The sequence below is a fragment of the Cibotium barometz genome, chromosome 36 (genome assembly GCF_041138505.1).
Source record: "Cibotium barometz isolate CiBa-2024 chromosome 36, ASM4113850v1, whole genome shotgun sequence".
NCBI lineage: Eukaryota > Viridiplantae > Streptophyta > Polypodiopsida > Cyatheales > Cibotiaceae > Cibotium > Cibotium barometz.
This window is the reverse complement of record NC_141081.1, coordinates 10,251,849-10,257,128: the sequence shown is the minus strand read 5'-3', so window position 1 is coordinate 10,257,128 and position 5,280 is coordinate 10,251,849.

The window sequence follows — 5,280 nt, the reverse complement described above, 5'->3', positions numbered from 1 at the left end:
AAAGTAGGCTTGTAAGCTTGGGTTGAATAGGAGTGGAAGGAGCAGGATATGGTATCAAAAAATAATGGGAAGAATGGAGATGAGGGTTGCTTCTCTAGAGCTGCATTGTGGATAGAGAAAGAAGCCAAAAAGGGAGCTAAAGAAACATAGAGAGGGTTGGCAATGGTGAGATGAAAATGCAAAGGAGACAATGCATCATGGGAAGCTTCTTTAGTGGAAGCTATGGCTGCTAAGCAATATAGAGAGAGAATACATCATGAGAAGGTTCTTCTGTCATGGCTACTACTGTGGGTTTGGAGAGAGAACCAAGTATTGTAGAGAGAATGCTCCTGGTAAGCTTCTTCCTTGCAAGCCATGGCTACTACTGTGGGTTTGGAGAGAGAAGGCTCATTTAGGAGTACAGACCTGCCTTCTATGGAGAGAGGACCAAGTATTGTAGAGAGAATGCTCATGGTAAGCTTCTTCCTTGCAAGCCATGGCTACTACTGTGGGTTTGGAGAGAGAAGGCTCATTTAGGAGTACAGATCTGCTAGCTATGGCTTTTGGAGTAGAGAAAGACGCTTTTTTCCATGGAGAAGGAGTGCAGGGCATTTTAGAGAGAGGATTTAGAGAGAGAAAGAGATCTGGTGCACACACAAAAAAGGGGGGAAGAAAGTGACGAATTTTTGGAATGTTTGGAGTTGGAAAAGGTAGAGAAGGCTATGATAACTGATTGACAGCCCATTACAAAGCTTTAAAGTCACCTAGGTGGCCAGATCTAAGAATATCTCCTTTTTTTTATTTTTTTTATTTTTGTGAAAAATCAAATATATGCTTTTAGGACTAGGCCTCTAGGCTTGGTCAAAGATGGATTAGCATTTTAAGCATTTCACTAAACGTCCAAATTAAAGGGCCCAAGAAAACTCCATTGAGTTCCTAATGTTATCAGTGATGGATCGTGTATATCATAGCATGTCTCCATCGTAGTATCGCCTTTTTATGCGTACGTGATTGAGGCAGTGACTTTTGGAGCCGAGATGCTCTATGTATATATCAAAAACTTTTGATAATAAATGATGTTTTGCAAAAGATTCCAAATTGTTTTCCTGGTTGTGAATATTGGTTAATAAAATTATCAAAGTGAATCTTATTTTTAAGAATTATGATGAAATATTATTGTTTAAGGAATAAATCTCAAAAAAACAAAAATAAAAAATTAAATAGTCATAAATCTGATGGCAAAGTTAAGTTGAAAAAAATCTCGTTTTGTTAGTATCATGAGGCGCGCGGCCCGTGCTAGGCAGCCAGATGCTCTTACCGATGATGAAGAGTTAGATCCGGACGTTCGTAAAGCCCTGCAGCACCGATCCCAACCTGGTCCATTCAAGGGTGAAGGAGAACACTTAGGAGAAATAGTGGAAAAATGGATCGAGGGAATGGAAGAATACTTTGATGTAACCGGCTACAACATGAGAGGAGCAAGATGGCTCTTGCCAGATTAAAAATTGTGGAAACGGCCAAGGTCGCATGGAGGAACCATTGCGAGACAAACCGTCTCCTTATCGAAATACCCAAACCTGGTTAGATCTTAAAGCATACCTTAGGAAAAGGTTCTGTCCTCCGGGCTTCCTGGAAACCAAAATGAATGTGTTCTTGGAATTGAAACACGATAGCTAGACAATTGAAGAATACCATCAGGCATTTGCCCTTCTCCTCAAATATTCTCCACTTTTGGATGAAGAGCAGCTGATGGCCAAATTCATTCGAGGAATGAACGAGCCATTAGACATTTTAGTGAAAAATGCCAAACCAGTCTCAATGGAGAAAGCTGTCAGAATGGCAAAGGACTTTGCCAAGGCATTTGTTGTCGAGGTCCCACCAAAGCCTGTACCCTCAAACTTTAAAAGGTTCCAAACCCCGGAAACTGCTTCAAACTTTCCTCCCCCAAAGAGGCAGCAAGGCCCCAATATGAATCAAGATGCTGGTAGATTCAGAAGTGAAGGAAGACCCTTCCCTCACAACACTTTCTTAGGAGCCCCAGCTTTTTCAAGGACTCAGAGGGATGAGCTTAGAAGTGATAATGGATGTTTTGGATGTCAGGGTTTTGGTCACCAACTTTAAAGACTACCCGACTCCTACCATGTCAAGAGGACAGGGAAGTCAAGGACCTAGAATGCAGAGATGAGCCCCTTCCTATTAGTCACCGTCTCGTCAAAATTAGGGCAATCCCAGGAGGAATCTAGCTCAGCCATCTGCCTCGATTCAGAGTAATCTCAGGAGAGGAATCTAGCTCAGCCATCTGCCTCTATTCAGAGTAATCTCAGAACTCCCTCCCAGAAACTGGGGTAACCAAAGACAAAGAGTTCCGCCCCAATCTGCAGTAGCCAGAGCAGTTACAATAGCAGATGTAGTGGAAGAGGAAAGAGGTTAGATTTATGCCACAATTGAAAACCAAGGGCCAAATCGTCAATTCTCTGTCATCCATACTCCAGCTGAGTATAAGAGTAAGTCATTCAAACTTTTGATTGATTCAGGCAGTACTCATTCATTTATTTCCCCTGGATGCTTGCGTAAGCTAGTCTTAGAACAGAAATCAGGGAAATCTATGCAAGTTGAATAGGCCAGTGGGAAGATCCTTTTCACTCACCATGAGACAGATCGCATTTAGTTTAATCTAGATAGGAATGTAACTGGCTGTCAGTTCAGAGTCCTACCTTTGGGAGTTTTCGACAGATCCTTGGAATGGATTGGCTCCACAAAAATCAAGCTGACATTCACTGTCATAATGGAACCATTTCCTTCCGTGACCTTCACGAAAACAAAGTTCAAGGAATCAAAATTTCAGGATCCCCAGCTTCTAAGTTACTGAAAGGAATTAGAGAGAAGCAGCTCATTTACGTTGTCAAAATGAATCCGGTATAGACACAAAGTTAAAGGCTAAAGAATCAGAATGGTTAAGTGAGTATGATGATTTATTCCCAGTGGAGCTAACAGAGATGCCTCCAATTCGGGAAGTAGATCATGTGATAGATAGAATTGACCCCCGGAGCTCAGCCTGTAGCCTAGTGCACATACAGAATGCCAGTCCCTGAAGCCATTGAACTCAAGGAACAGCTTAGGCAACTATTAGAACAAGGGTTTGTAAGTGATAAGAAACGTGGTGCTCATGATAGATCAAGTGTGTGGAGGAGAGGGACTCACAAAATACAAGAAAAATATCTTGCTTATTAAGTTGCTTATACATACAACTAGGCCTTGCTCTCATGCAAAATGCCTCATGGCCTCACCTTTAAATAGGTGAACAAGTGGACCTCAAGTCCATTCACACTCACACCCTTCTCTCACCCTTCTACTCAACCTTAGTCTCTGAATACCCCCCCTCAATACCAACTATGGAAGGATGGAATAGGTGGTATTGGACATAAGATGCCTTTATAACATTAGGCGTACAAGGCTTGAATATAGGTGTGGTTATCTAGGATTTACAAAAGTGTTCCTAGAGCCTTAGAGGCTATTACATTGATGCCATCTTAGTCTTTAATTTGTTGTCGATGAAGATGTACACCTCAATGACCCCACTCTTTGTGTTTGCTTGGCTTCTTGTAGATGACATGCTTGAGAGATACATGCCATTGCTTCCACCATATGCTTTTCACCTTGACCATTCTCACACAATGATCATAAGCAGGCTGCCACCATTGCTTAAGTGGTTTGCTTTTAGATGGTCCTCCAACATGCTTTATGCTTCCTTGAATACCATATCTCCTCCATGAGTAATGAGGTAGATTTAAATGGGGAAGGGAATGGGAGGGTCTTACCACTTGCCTTATGCATTGGTCAAGGGCAGTGTCTACTCCACAATTACAATAGCTTTTATGCATGTTAGTTAGAAGATACCCATTAGGGTTTGAAGATTCAAGCTTAGTGAAAGTGAGTAAATTCTTGAGGTAAATACTCAAACAAATAGGTTTTATCATCTTTGGCTTAAGAAGGAGAGGACATGCCAATGTCTCTTACAAAAGTAATGCCAAAAAATGCTTAAAACCATGACAACCAATAAGGTAGAGCACTTAGGGATTCTATGCTCATCCTTACAACTCATCTTATATGATGAAAAATCAAAATATGCAGCGGAATGAAGTGCCTTGGGCTTGGGAAACGAGAACATATGGCTTATGGCATGCCTATGCCTCTTACAAACAAGTGCCTCAAGGGTAATACACATAAACATTGTAAATGAACACTTAGTGTACATGTGTTCAAGTTTAAAACCCATCAAAAATTTGAGTTTGATGATGAAAAAACCAGAAATCTTCAACCTCTTTAGCTCATGAGATGAAGATAATTGGTTCATGGTTGAACTATTCCTCTTTGGAGGAAGCGGTTGATGATGAAGACTTGAAATGTAGCACTTATGGTGTGTGCCCGGCCTCCATGTTGATGAAGAAGAGCCTCCGTAATGTAGATGACCTCCTCCTTTGATGATTAAGACCACCTTAGTGTTTAGCAACACTTTAGTTGATGATTAATATCACCATTTGTGTGTATAAAACACAATTAGTGCTAAAAAGCACATTTTTAGTGTAAAATAACACTTATTTTGGTGATTAACTCACCATTAGTGTTTAATAACACTATGAGTGTTTAAAAACACTTTAAGATAACCTCCCTTTGTTGGATTAATAGAGTGATTAGTGTTAAACAACACAATTAGAGCTTAGAATCACACTTTAATCACTTTGAAAGCTTAAAACTTGATGTCGGTGTTGAAGCTTGACGGGCATGAGGTTTATGCACTACCTCAAGTGAATGAAAGCCACTTCAAAATGAAGAGAAAGACCAGAAATATCCATTCACACTCATACTTGAGTGATTAGAGGAAGGGAGTGATGATTGAGCAAGAAAAACCCACAAATGCAAGCTTTAATGGAGAGCTTGAGAAAACAAAGAGACCTCTGTCTGGTTTTTCAGTTCCCGCCAGCGCTACAGTTGACTATTTGGGCTAAGCTTGCAGCTGTGGCATCTCCACACGTTGGGCTACAATAGCCCTAGGACTCCATCACAAATGATAGCTCACACGCGCCGTATGGCTGTACGGCCAGGGCTGCAGCAGCAGCGTTTTGGCGCCGTTTTGGTTCGTGGGCAATGCCGCGTCGGAAAGAGAAGTATAGAGCTCATTAGCTGTACGAAATGATGCGCCTCGGCCTGCTCTACAACTCCTTAGTTGATTTCACTGAGAAATATCCACTCTACAAGCTGCTGTAGCTCCTCAACCATGAGAGGGTTGAGCTCCACACAAGA